The 14,159-nt window shown below is 42.5% G+C and overlaps 1 protein-coding gene across 4 annotated transcripts in view; it reads right to left on the reverse strand.

The window, feature by feature from the left end:
* The window catches only part of LOC124038605 (rho GTPase-activating protein 27-like), a 51,332-nt gene that overhangs the window by 26,273 nt on the left and 10,900 nt on the right, over window positions 1–14,159 (reverse strand). The window contains exon 2 of one of the 4 annotated variants that reach the window (XM_046354662.1): window positions 11,920–12,121. The exons of the other annotated variants lie outside the window; for them this stretch is intronic. The gene's annotated coding sequence lies outside the window, so the exon portion shown is untranslated. The remainder of the gene's footprint in view (window positions 1–11,919; window positions 12,122–14,159) is intronic. 4 annotated transcript variants of the gene reach the window in all.

Raw genomic sequence — 14,159 nt, forward strand, 5'->3', positions numbered from 1 at the left:
GGCAGGAGGAGAGTTACCCGACTTAGTCTGCGCGCAGTCCAACAAGCAGCCATAATAACACGCGTGTCACGCTCCTGAGTCGGCCACCAAAAGCGCTATCATAATAGACGCAAGAGTGCATAATAACACCGGGATGACCAGCTAATTTGGCAGAGTGAGCCCACTGAAGAACAGCCAGACGAGTGGAAACAGGAACCAAAAGGAGGTTACTAGGATAAGCGCAACGGTCGACGCAGTGTGCGTGAGTGCTTGCTTAACCTGTCTTTCAATTCCCCAGACTGTTAACCCGACAACACGCCCATAAGGAAGAATCCCCAATAGGATCAGTAAAGCCACAGAAGAACTAAACAGACGGGATAAGGCATCAGGCTTGGTGTTCTTGCTACCCGGACAATAGGTAAGAAATCACAAACTCAAACGTATCGAAAAACAACGCCCAACAAGCTTGACGGGCATTAAGTCGTTTGGCAGAACGGATGTACTCAAGGTTCTTATGGTCTGTCCAAACGACAAAAGGAACGGTCGCCCCCTCCAACCACTGTCGCCATTCGCCTAGGGCTACCAGCGGATGGCGAGCAGTTCACGGTTACCCACATCATAGTTGCGCTCAGATGGCGACAGGCGATGAGAAAAATAAGCCAAAGGATGAATATCGTCAGACTGGAAGCGCTGGGATAGAATGGCTCCCACGCAATACCTCTGAAGCGTCAACCTCGACAATGAATTGTCTAGTGACGTCAGGAGTAACGAGGATAGGAGCGGAATAAAACGTATAATAACACTCTTTTAGAAGATCAAAAGCTCCCAACCGGAATAGGACCACTTAAAACGTCTTGACAGAAGTAAGAGCTGTGAGAGGAGCAGCAACTTGACCGAAACGAATGAAACGCCGATAGAAATTAGCGAAACCCAAAAAGCGCTGCAATCGACACGTGACCTTGGAACGGGCCAATCACACCAACAGCTAGACCTTAGCGGAATCCATCTGAATGCCTTCAGCGGAAATAACGGAACCGAGAAAAGTAACGGAGGAGACACCAAAAGAGCACTTCTCAGCCTTTACGTAGAGACAATTCTCTAAAAGGCGCTGTAGAACACGTCGAACGTGCTGAACATGAATCTCATAATGACGGAAAAAAATCAGGATATCGTCAAGATAGACAAAAACAAAGATGTTCAGCATGTCTCTCAGAACATCATTAACTAATGCCTGTCATAAAAACAGCTGGCGCATTGGCGAGACCAACGGCAGAACCCGGTACTCAAAATGCCCTAACGGAGTGTTAAACGCCGTTTTCCACTCGTAGTCTCTGATGCGCACGAGATGGTAACACCAACGAAGGTCCAACTAATAACACACCAACCACCTGGCTCCTGCAGAATCTCGAAGGCTGATGACATAATAACACACCAACGGATAACGATTCTTAACCGTTATGTCATTCAGCCCTCGATAATCCACGCAGGGGCGCAGTGTCATAATAACCGTCCTTCTTCTTAACATAAAAGAACCCCGCCCCGGCATAAGAAGAAGAAGGCACTATAATAACCGGCAACCAAGAGACACAGACAAATAATCCTCGAGAGCCTTACGTTCGGGAGCCGACAGAGAGTATAGTCTACCTCGAGGAGGGGTGGTCCCCCGGAAGGAGATCAATACTACAATCATACGACCGGTGAGGAGGAAGGGAGTTGGCTCGGGACCGACTGAAGACCGTGCGCAGATCATGATATTCCTCCGGCACTCCTGTCAAATCGCCAGGTTCCTCCTGAGAAGTAGGGACAGAAGAAACGGGAGGGATGGCAGACATTAAACACTTCACATGACAAGAAACGTTCCAGGATAGGATAGAATTACTAGACCAATTAATAGAAGGATTATGACATACTAGCCAGGGATGACCCAAAACAACAGGTGTAAACGGTGAACGGAAAATCATAATAAAAAAGAAATAGTCTCACTGTGGTTACCAGATACTGTGAGAGTTAAAGGTAGTGTCTCAAATTTGATACTGGGAAGATGACTACCATCTAAGGCAAACATAGTATCTTGTCTAACGGTCTGAAAGGAATGTTATAACACACCAACCCATGCTTCGTCCATGAAACAACCCTCAGCCCCAGAGTCAATCAAGGCACTGCATGTAACACACCAACCGGTCCAGTATCATAGATGGACCAACATAGTAGTACAAGATCTAGATGAAGAGACCTGAGTAGTAGCATAATCACCAGTAGCCCTCCGTATCTGATAACTCTGGCCTCTTACTGGACATGAATTAACAAAATGTCCAGCAACTCCCAATAGAGGCACAGGCAATTGGTGATCCTCCGTTCCCTCTCCTTAGTCGAGATGCGAATCCCTCCCAGCTGCATGGGCTCAGTCTCAAAGCCAGAGGAGGGAGATGGTTGCGATGCGGAGCAGGGAAACACCGTTGATGCAAGCTCTCTTCCACGAGCCCGGTGACGAAGATCTACCCAACCAATAGTTCTATGCGGATGGCGAGAGCAATCAAAGAGTCCACATCTGAAGGAACCTCCCGGGAGAGAATCTCATCCTTAACCACTGCGTGGAGTCCCTCCAGAAAACATAGCGAGCAGCAACCAATAGTTCCACTCACTAGAGGCAGCAAGAGTGCATAAAACTCAATAGAATAATCCGTTATGGACCGTTCACCTTGGCATAAGGAAGCCAGGGCCCAGAAGCCTCCCCACCAAAAACTGAACGGTCAAAAACCCCAATCATCTCCTCTTTAAAGTTCTGGAACTTGTTAGAGCAATCAGCCCTTGCCTCCCAGATAGCTGTGCCCCATTCTCGAGCCCGGCCAGTAAGGAGTGAAATGACGTAAGCAACCCGAGCTCTCTCTCTAGAGTATGTGTTGGGTTGGAGAGAGAACACAATCTCACACTGCGTGAGAAAGGAGCGGCACTCAGTGGGCTGCCCGGAGTAGCAAGGTGGGTTATTAACCCTAGGTTCTGGAGGCTCGGCAGGCCAGGAAGTAACAGGTGGCACGAGACGTAGACTCTGGAACTGTCCATCAGAGGTCACAAACCTGAGCCAGGTTCTCCACGGCATGGCGAGCAGCAGACAATTCCTGCTCGTGTCTGCCGAGCATGGCTCCTTGGATCTTGACGGCAGTGTAACGAGCGTCTAAGTCGCTGGGTCCATTCCTTGGTCGGTTCCTTCTGTCATGCAGGTGAAAGAGGACCAAAAGCGACTTAACAGAAACAGAGTTTATTTAAGTCCAAACAGGGAATAACAGAAATCCTCTAGTCTGTAGAGGGGAATAACTGAGAAGCGGTCAACCACAGACTGCAGGTCGTATCGGGTAGGCGCAGGCCGTAGTAGACAGAGACACCTGCTCACACGCAGCATCTGATGAAGGCAAAAACACGACAGGACAGGGCGATACACAATCACAGCAAAAACACGACAGGACAGGGCATAAAACGCAATCACAGCATGGTGAATACTAAACAAGGAACCGACGGGACAGGAACGGAACACAAAGGAATAAATAGGGACTCTAATCAGGGGAAAGGATCGGGAACAGGTGTGGGAAGACTAAATGATGATTAGGGGAATAGGAACAGCTGGGAGCAGGAACGGAACGATAGAGAGAAGAGAGAGCGAGAGAGTGAGAGGGGGAGGGGGAGAGAGAGGGATAGAAAGAGGGAAAGAACCCAATAAGACCAGCAGAGGGAAACGAACAGAATGGGGAGCACAGGGACAAGACATGATAATAAATGACAAACATGACAATAACACACCAACCAATAGTATCATAATAACACACCAACCAATAGTATCATAATAACACACCAACCAAGTGTCATAATAACACACCAACTAATAGTATCATAATAACACACCAACCAAGTGTCATAATAACACACAAACCAATAGTATCATAACACACCAACCAATAGTATCATAACACACCAACCAATAGTATCATAATAACACATCAACCAATAGTATCATAATAACACACCAACCAATAGTATCATAATAACACACCAACCAAGTGTCATAATAACACACCAACCAAGTGTCATAATAACACACCAACCAAGTGTCATAATAACACACCAACCAATAGTATCATAATAACACACCAACCAATAGTATCATAATAACACACCAACCAAGTGTCATAATAACACACCAACCAATAGTATCATAATAACACACCAACCAATAGTGTCATTATAACACCCCAACCAAGTGTCATAATAACACACCAACCAATAGTATCATAACAACACCCCAACCAATAGTGTCATAATAACACACCAACCAATAGTATCATAATAACACACCAACCAATAGTATCATAATAACACACCAACCAAGTGTCATAATAACACACCAACCAATAGTGTCATAATAACACACCAACCAATAGCATAATAACACACCAACCAATAGTATCATAACACACCAACCAATAGTATCATAATAACACCCCAACAAAGTGTCATAATAACACCCCAACCAATAGTGTCATAACACACCAACCAATAGTATCATAATAACACCCCAACCAATAGTGTCATAATAACACACCAACCAATAGTATCATAATAACACATCAACCAATAGTGTCATAATAACACCCCAACAAATAGTGTCATAACACACCAACCAATAGTATCATAATAACACACCAACCAATAGTGTCATAATAACACACCAACCAATAGCATCATAATAACATACCAACCAAGTGTCATAATAACACACCAACCAAGTGTCATAATAACACACCAACCAATAGTATCATAATAACACACCAACCAATAGTACATCCTCATAATAACACTCCAACCAAGTGTCATAATAACACACGAACCAATAGTATCATAACACACCAACCAATAGTATCATAACACACCAACCAATAGTATCATAATAACACATCAACCAATAGTGTCATAATAACACCACAACAAATAGTGTCATAACACACCAACCAATAGTGTCATAATAACACACCAACCAATAGCATCATAATAACATACCAACCAATAGCATCATAATAACACACCAACCAAGTGTCATAATAACACACCAACCAAGTGTCATAATAACACACCAGCCAATAGCATCATAATAACACATCAACCAATAGTATCATAATAACACACCAACCAAGTGTCATAATAACACACCAACCAATAGCATCATAATAACACACCAACCAAGTGTCATAATAACACACCAACCAATAGCATCATAATAACACACCAACCAAGTGTCATAATAACACACCAACCAAGTGTCATAATAACACACCAACCAATAGCATCATAATAACACACCAACCAAGTGTCACAATAACACACCAACCAATAGCATCATAATAACATACCAACCAAGTGTCATAATAACACACCAACCAAGTGTCATAATAACACACCAACCAATAGTATCGTAATAACACCCTGACCCTGTATCTAGTATGCTTACCCCTATACATATCTACCTCTATCACTCTAGTATCCCTGCACATTGTAAATATGGTATTGGAACTGACCCTGTATGCTGACTTACTTTCTCATGTTCTTCTTCTTTTTTTATTTAATGTGAAGCAATGTGATAACATAAAACTACACGCAACAACATGTGAGCACATCTGAGAACACGATCTCATGTTAAATTAATGGGAAATGGTGATCCAAAAATTCAACATACTGTATTAGAACACGTGACAACTTTTGAGCACATGTGAAAGCCCAGTCATTAAATGTAATTAATAATACTTTACGTTAAAAGACATGAATTCAATTGAAACAGTCATGTTTTGTCTAATTCTCGGTTTATTCCAGTTTGTTCCAGGCAGAGACGTCCATAAGGACATTTTCAGGATGGTCTCAGAACTTTGTATTATGGTTCCCTGGAGGCGTTTTCTAGTTGTGGTGAAAATACGGTAAATCTATAACTAGTTGCTGTATTTTTACAGCTAAAGGTGTTCATGTTAAAGTACGGTATGTGACTGTATTCTGATTACTGAGGACTCAACCTCACTCAGGATTTAAACTCGCAACCTCTTGGCTGCTAGCTACCTGAAGTTCCAACTGAGCCACTAGTCTATGGACATAATGGAGAATCGCTATGCATTTATTGCTACAATTTCTTTTGCATTTTGCAGTAAAATTAAATATACAACAACCTGAAGGTGTTATTTCTATAAAATGACAGTATCAAATCAAATGCTGCTGTATTCTGATTTAGCTCTCTGTATAAGTCTGTACTGTGTACTGGTTGGGGCTCATTAGCATATTTTGGCTTGTGATCAAATACAGTGCCTTCAGAAAGTATTCATATCCCTTGACTTATTTCACATTGTTTTATTAGAGCCTGAATTCAAAACGTATTAAATAGATTCATTTTTTCACCCATTTAATGACTTAAAATTATGTTCAATTTGAGTGTCGTTATTTCTATACAGCCTACAATTTCTCCTTCTGAACTTCTAATGCGAGTGAGACTGGTATGGCTTTGTGGCGATGACCATACGAGCAGCTGCTCACCGATTTGACAGGTCTAATGCAGTGTCATGAGCTAGCCCTTTCAGTGACTCAACCCCCCCCCCCTCTCCTGTTAGGGGGGGGGGGGCAGTTTTATGACTTTACAACCACGTCGTTGTAAATTCCTTGCAGAGACTCGTCTCCCTGACAATGCAGTATGGAAGAGAAAGGGTCAAAGAAACAAAGGAAATTCCGCCAAATTCTACTAAATCCCAGAATTTTAGAATTGAACAATATTCCTATTTTGGAGAATGTGTAAACGGTCGGTGGAGAAGCCAGCTAACGAGCCGGTCCATTTTGTTTCATGTTTGTGACCTCATGAAAAACAATACAGCCACATTCCCCAGAAAGCTGAGTCACTGGCTTACTGGTGCTCTTCCATGCCGTCCCTAGGAGGGGTGCGTCACTTGAGTGGGTTGAGTCACTGACGTGGTCTTCCTGTTTGGGTTAGCGCCCCCCCCCTTGGGTTGTGCCTTGGCGGAGATCTTTGTGGGCTATACTCGGCCTTGTCTCAGGATGGTAAGTTGGTGCTTGAAGATATCCCTCTAGTGGTGTGGGGGCTGTGCCTTGGCAAAGTGGGTGGGGCTATATATCCTGCCTGTTTGACCCTGTCCGGGGGTATCATCGGATGGGGCCACAGTGTCTCCTGTCCCCTCCTGTCTCAGCCTCCAGTATTTATACCTGGCATGATGACTCCTTAATGTTTGATTATTATTAGTTGACCATGCTGGTCATTTACGAACATTTCAACATCTTGGCCATCTTCTGTTATAATTTCCACCCGGCACAGCCAGAAGAGGACTGGCCACCCCTCATAGCCTGGCTCCTCTCTAGGTTTTGGCACAGGGAGATTCCCTAGCCACCATGCTTCTACACCTGCATTGCTTGCTGTTTGGGGTTTTAGGCTGGGTTTCTGTACAGCACTTTGATATATCAGCTGATGTAAGGGCTATATAAATACATTTGATTACCCTAACTCTGTTTATACAGGTTCCTCAGTTATGAGGCTTGCATCTAATTATTGTATAAAATGAATGAGTAAATCTTAAACTATTTGCGAAATGATGTAAAGTGATGTTAACCTTTAAAATTACAGAATTAGCCTTCCATGTCAATTCTGACTAAGTCAGTAGCCACGCCTAAGTGAATAGACATTGGTTGGAAATTATGAACCAACCTCCGTTCCACTCTTGAATAAAAGCCTCCGTAACAAAAAGTCACCTCAGTTCCAAATACAGTGAGGGATTAAAAAGGGATAATTCTAATTTCAACCCTACAGGCCTAAAAATGCTCCATAGGTGAAATGGGATGAACTCTGAACTATTGATCACCTAGAGAAGAAGTGCATATATCAGACTGCAGCTGAACATATGTGTAAATCTAGTATGAGAACACTGACCGACGAGGAAGCATCTCCAGAGTGAGCTGAACCTCTCAGAGCACGTGAACTTCTCACACGACGACCTGGAAGATTCCACCAAGGATGAGGGCGTCATCGACTGGGCAAACCAGAGCCTCATATCACCAGCTCAACTATTGAAGCCAGCTTCACGTAAATACAATGCATTACTGTTCAGAATGAGCGATCGTTAGTGGCATATGTATTTATGTGAGAATAGCTTCCCAGGCCTGATAGAGACCCATGTTCCTTAGTCTTACTTCCAAAAACCCTTTCTCCTCTCTCTGAATCTATCGTGTTATTTTTATTTTTTATTTAACTAGGCAAATTATTTTTACAATGACAGCCTAGGAACAGTGGGTTAACTGCCTTGTTCAGGGGCAAAGTGACAGATTTTTACCTTGTCAGATCGGGGATTTGATCCAGCAACCTTTCGGTTACTGGCCCAAAGTTCTAACCACTATGCTAACTGCCGCCCTGAACTGTTTTTGTTTAGTCCACTAGGGACACTATTTACGGTATTTACTGTATAATGTACGGTATATTCTGTAATTGTTTAATTGGTTAGTAAATAAATAATTGAGCCAATTTGTGTATGGATGATTTATAAGTAAAGGCTGGGTTTGTGCAGATAACTAAGAATGTTACGATGTTCAGATGAGACTGATATCAGGTAAAGAATAATTAATGACTGATTGACTGCTATTGATATAAAAGATCTTCAGATCTTTAAGAGTGGATTTGCGAGATAGCTGTTCTATATAAATGAATGCTTCCATGGTGGCCCAGGTTAATGTTTTAATTGTTGCATGGTTTAATTCAATCAGGTAATCAATTAAACATTATGTAATCAATTTGAAACTAGCATGTCATCTCATTAAAGAAGTCAGAGACACGACAGCAGTTACACATCAGACATCGCCAAAACACCAGATAGGCTCCTAAGTGGCGCAGCGGTCTAAGGCACTGTATCTCAGTGCTAAAGGTGTCACCAGACCCTGGTTTGATTCCAGGATGTATCCCAACCGGCTGTGATTTGGGGTCCCATAGGGCGGCGCACAATTGCCCCAGCGTTGTCCGGGGTAGGCCGTCACTGTAAATAAGAATTTGTTCTTAAACTGACTTGACTGGTTAAATAAAGGTTAAATAAAAAATGCAGGTTTCTGCAATCACTTGTTTGATTGATCTGATTGAATTTAGGCCTTGGTGTCAAGTTTCCCTGAGCACTGCTACTTTTTCGTTGGTGTTGTCAGATAATCGCACAATCATTGAGTTGATTCAGGAAAACTTTTAGCAAAGTACAGAAATGTATTCCAAGTGTGCTAACCAATGTTAGCACACTGAGTGGTTGGGCTGGCTGGGGAAACGGCGATTCAGACAGTTAGCAGGCCGATGCTAACAAGCTAACAGTTAGTAGGCCGGGAGTAAAGCAAGCTAGAAGCTAGCAGTTAGCAGGCCGGGTTAGCAAGCAAGCAGTTAGCAGACCGGGGCAAGCTAGCAGTTAGCAGGCCGGGTTAGCAAGCAGTTAGCATACCGGGTTAGCAAGCAAGCAGTTAGCAATGGCTAGCAGTTAGCAGACCGGGCAGGCAAGCTAGCAGTTAGCAGACCGGGTCCGGCAGCTAGCAGTTAGCAGACCGGGAAAGAAAGCAAGCAGATAGCAGGGGCTAGAAAGTTAGCCTTTGGGGGACATCGCGATGGGGGTAAATCTGTTTTTGCCTCTTCATGCAGTGACGTCGATAGACCAGTCGTGGAATTAGTAGGGTTCCAAGTAGCTCTAGCAGGCCTAGCTGGTTAGCATAATAGGCCTTCAGCGGGCGTCGCGCCTGAGGGGCCTTTTGGAGTCCTCGGGCAGATTATGTCGGTATTCAAGTCGTAGGGGATCTGCGGGGTTCCATGCCCCGTACCGGCTGTAGAAGGGGTCCGGATATTGTAGCCCAGAAGTATACTTCGGTGGTATCACAGGAGCCCTGTCCGGGCTAGCTTCAAGCTAATTGGTGCTTGCTCTGGGATGGAAACGCTAGCCAAGAGTAGTCATCCGGGATTGCGGTTAGCTAGTTGTGAAGATCCAGATGAAAATGTTCAGTTTGCGGTAGGAATCCGGGGATAAAAATAACAGGTCCGTTATGCTCTGGTTAGAGTCACGTTGTTCAAACTGGCGAGAGCTTTCCGAGCTGAAGGTTAGCTGATGACCGCTGGCAATGGTTTGCTGACTGATAGCTGGTAGTTAGCTGGCTAGCTTCAGTTGAGAGATTCCAGATCCGAAGTAAATTTAAATACTTTAGAAAAAAAAGCAGATCCACGACACATTGGTTGAGGCGGGTTGCAGGAGAGTATTTAGATGAGGTTTTGCAAAATTATTTAAAGGATATGCGACGAAAAAGATATATACAGGGACTCGACAAGACAAAGATGTCTGACTGCTATGCCATCTTGGATCAGAAAATATGAAATCATGTGATTTTTCCCAGGGACCACAACCAATAGTATCATAACACCACCCCAACCAATAGTATCACAATGACTCCCAACACCCCAACCAATATTATAATAATAACACCCAACAGTATCATAATAACACACCAACCAATACTATTTCAAATTAGTGTTTAAAATAAAAATATCATCCCTTATAATTAATAATGTTGACTAAAAGAGGGACAGCGATGTACTGCGGAAAAGGAAACATCGTTGTGATGTTGAACTAGCTCCTGAAGAAGGAGATGATTGAAGAGGAAATATCGTTGTGATGTTGAACTAGCTCCTGAAGAAGGAGATGGTTGAAGAGGAAACATCGTTGTGATGTTGAACTAGCTCCTGAAGAAGGAGATGGTTGAAGAGGAAACATCATTGTGATGTTGAACTAGCTCCTGAAGAAGGAGATGGTTGAAGAGGAAACCTCGTTGTGATGTTGAACTAGCTCCTGAAGGAAATGGTAGCCATATTTTGTATAGCCTCCAATTGGCCTAAAGGAGAATAATCAGAACTTTCTCTTATAGCCTTGAGCAATGCTACAAAGCAGCAATCACTCCTCATGGCCCAGAATCCTGGATTACCCCAGAGACGGCAGTTATGGCTCCATTTACAATCTACATACAGCACAGCAGCCGTATCACTTCCCTACCCATCTCCTCACTTCACTTTAACTCAGGCCAGGCTGATTGACATGTCTCTTCTGACTGCCCCGAGGCAGAGAACCTGCTCGCATATGAAGCAGGAGAACATAGAGTTTCGAGAACATACAAATTCTAGAACATAGATGGAACACAGAGATGTATACATTCTACATGTATGGATAGAGAAAAAAAAGAGAAGATATGGTAATCTCTGAACATACTGCAGTGTCTGAAACATAAGATAGCGAAACTGACTTAGGTGTTGGGTAACAACTGCTGTCCAAGAATGCATACGGTACTACAAGTGAAAACGTGATCACATGTGAAGTGTTCCGAAAATACATTTCACATGTGAACTAATGTGGTTTTTATGTAAGGGCAGTAAAGCCGCTTAGTTAAAATGCATATTTACAGGTATGTAGATCTCAAGAGCTTTGATAGCGAAGTCCCAAGCAGTTAACCCTATCATAACAAACATAGAGTACATAAAAAAGAACCATGCATCAAGATGAAATTAAAGACATTCCAGATCTAATATGATTCTATGACTAAGGAGACAAGATACTTTAGACCAGTGGTTCCAAAACTTTTTATAGTCCCGTACCCCTTCAAACATTCAACCTCCAGCTGCGTACCCCCTCCAGCACCAGGGTCAGCACACTTTCAAATGTTTTTTTGCCATCATTGTAAGACTGCCACACACACACACACACTATACATTTATTAAACATAAGAATGAGTGTGAGTTCTTGTCACATCCCGACACGTGGGAACTGACAAAGAGCTCTTATAGGACCAGGGCACAAATAATAATCAATTATTTTTCTCTTTCTTTAACCATCTTACATATAAAACCTTATTTAAATAACTCACCACAAGTTAATGAGAAGGATGCACCTTAACTGCAATGTTGGGTTGTATTGGAGAGAGTCTCTGTCTTAAATCATTCTCCAGTCTCTGCCTGTATTTAGTTTTCATGCTAGTGAGGGCTGAGAGTCCACTCTCACATACTGTAGGTACGTGGTTGCAAAAGGCATCAGTGTCTTAACAGCGCAATTTGCCAAGGCAGGATACTCTGAAAATGTGAAGGAAAAAAATGTTCAAAAACTTAATATTATGATATATTTTTTAATGTGAATCACATTTTTATTTGGGGTACCCCCGACAGCATTACACGTATCCCAGTTTGGGAATACCCGCTTTAGACAATGGTTGCGTTCCCCTGCTCAGATGTTGCTCAGATGTTGCATGCATCAACCAAAGATTGCATGCATCAACCAATGGTTGCGTGCCATGTCATCGACTGAGACATTGCTATAACATATGTGGTTAGCTGATAAATAAAATACCTACCCAGGCATTGTAAGATCTGGCAGGCAGCAGCAGCACCTAGGCAGAGGAACGTGGCCAAAGGCTGCGTTTAGACAGGCAGGCCAAATCTGATATTTTTTCCCCATGAATTAGACTTTTGACCAATCACATCAGATATTTTTCAGAGCTGATCTGAATTAGTGAAAAAAAGATCAGAATTGAGCTGCCTGTGTAAACACAGCCATGAAATAGTCTCATTACAGCTGAGGAGCGGTCATTGGGAGCCTCTAGAGGAGATTTGCACAACAAGCACAGAGAAAAATGCTGAATTTCCATTTCTCTCTCAAATGGTGTGTGTACGTTTACTAAATCAAATCAAACATTTTTGTCACATGGGCAGAATACAACAAGTGTAGACCTTTCCGTGAAATGCTTACTTACAAGCCCTTAACTAACAATGCAGTTCAAGAAAGAGTGAAACAAATATTTACCCAAAGAACTAAAGTAAAAAATTATAAAAAGTAACAATAAAATAACGAGGCTATATACAGGGGGGTACAGGCACAGAGACAATGTGCGGGGGCAAAGGCCAGCCGAGGCAATCCGTACATGTAGGTAGGGGTGAAGTGACTATGCATAGATAATAAACAGTGAGCAGCAGCAGTGTACAAACAAAAGGAGGGGGGATGGGGGGGAGGGGGGACTGTTCAGCAGTCTTATGGCTTGGGGGTAGAAGCTGCTAAGGAGCCTTTCGGTCCTTGGCAGTTACAATTTACCAGTACTAATGCAAATAACCTAGTGATCTGGTGAAGTATGCATGAACATGATGATATCAACAAGATCGCAACAGTTTTTTACATTCATATTTTGTTTATAACAATAGTTAAGGAATTTATGGCTCATTTGATCATGTAAGAACACCATTCCTACATTCATTTTCATGTAAATTGAGTCCATTTAACTAGGGTAGTCCACTCCACTCGATAGTCTAACCATCACTATTTTCCACAGAGTCTTGGGATCATGACATCCGGTGTTACCCTAAATGTTGGATTAATCTAAATGTATTCACCCATCCTTACTCTCAAATAACCTCCCAATGATTTCAGTAAGAACCCACTGGGCACACACTGGTTGAATGAATGTTGGTTGAATCAAAGAAGAATAGACATTGAATTGACGTCTGTGCCCAGTGAGAAGCCAAGCCTAGCATGTGTCCCAAATGACTGTCTATTATCTATATAGTGCACTACTTTTGAACAGAGCCATAGGGAATGACCCATAGGGCTCTGGTAAAAAGTATTAAGTGCACCATACAAATAAGATGCACCATATAGGGAATCGGGAGTCATTTGGGCCAGTGTTGCTGTTTAGGAGGAGAGAAAAAACAGACAGTGTTCAGTCTTCTTTTCTGTCAGAGAGCAGGATCAGATAGATAGGTCTTTCTCTCACACATAATCTGTTGGAGCAGTTTCCTGGCATTTGATTTTGGCAGGCAGAGGTCAATATTCAATCAAAACGTTGAACTCTGATCAAATAAATGCATTCTTTTTGCCAGTAAATTTAATTAGAAACAGAAAAACTTTTTTAAAACCTGGTTCATTCCAAAGCTGACATATTTTGCATACCGTACCCTAATTAATGTTAAATGTTATACAATTACAAAGTACCAGTCAAAAGTTAGGACACACCTACTCATTCCGGGGTTTTTATTTTTTGTATTTTCTACATTGTAGAAAAATAATGAAGACATCAAAACTATGAAAAAACACCTAAGGAATCATGTAGTAACCAAAAAAACT

Source organism: Oncorhynchus gorbuscha, linkage group LG06 (genome assembly GCF_021184085.1).
Source record: "Oncorhynchus gorbuscha isolate QuinsamMale2020 ecotype Even-year linkage group LG06, OgorEven_v1.0, whole genome shotgun sequence".
Classification (NCBI taxonomy): domain Eukaryota; kingdom Metazoa; phylum Chordata; class Actinopteri; order Salmoniformes; family Salmonidae; genus Oncorhynchus; species Oncorhynchus gorbuscha.